Here is a 915-nt window from a genome sequence, read left to right as displayed (position 1 = left end):
GCTCTTGGAAAAATGCAAGCCTTAGTTCATTTCAATGAGAAAATGTAACATTGGGAGCAAGACAACTATTTGGCATTCAAAGTTTTATTACTGGTTCTCTTGAAAAAGTGAGTATAATCAACTTTAAGTTGACTTTAAGTTTATTTAAGTTCTAATACGTTTAAGTTAACTTTGAGTTTGATATGCTTTTGCCTATTTCTGATGTAAAGGATAATTCTTTAAAAGCAATAAACCAGGTGTTCTTTCTTTAATGGAAAGATTTAATTAGTTTTTGTCAGCTTATGCTCTTTAGACAAATTGGGCACTTATAGAATTGGTGGAATTGTAGCTGCCAGCTACCTCTTGTCTGTATTTATATAACATATCATCTGTGAAAGTTTGGCTGAAGTGCATTGCAACATTTTCCTACTTGATTTAATTTGGATGATTTTGATGCCATTAAATATTTTTTCTTACACTAACACTGCTAATCTATATTTAATCGATTAATGTAATAGAAGTGTGTAGTTGAGATACGAATTTTGGGCAAAATCTCAGCATAAACTATTGAGAGAATGAGAAGTACTACTAGACTTACATAATTGGTTACGTAATTTAAGAGAGTGACTTATTTTTGCAGTGTGGAAAACGACTGGTTGTTTACTTACTCATGAGGTGCAAGTTGGTCCTAAAACAGTTATTTTTGCATGTCTGTACATTGACCATTTGTACCTGTACAAATCTGCATATCTGACTGCAAGTGGATGCATTTTGCAGAGGGGAAAAAAATAGTGGGGAGAGTTGGCCTGAGTGTAAACACAGGGGTATATAATTTAAAAGATGACTGTAAAAATATTCTGCAGTCAATTTAAGATGTTTTGGTTACTCATTTTGCTAAGAGGGAAAAAGTCTAAATACAATGTATAATGAAATTTT

This window comes from Rhea americana, unplaced genomic scaffold (assembly GCF_003343005.1).
Source record: "Rhea americana isolate MKP2758 unplaced genomic scaffold, rheAme1 scaffold_46, whole genome shotgun sequence".
Lineage (NCBI taxonomy): Eukaryota > Metazoa > Chordata > Aves > Rheiformes > Rheidae > Rhea > Rhea americana.
Note: the sequence above shows the minus strand (reverse complement) of the source record.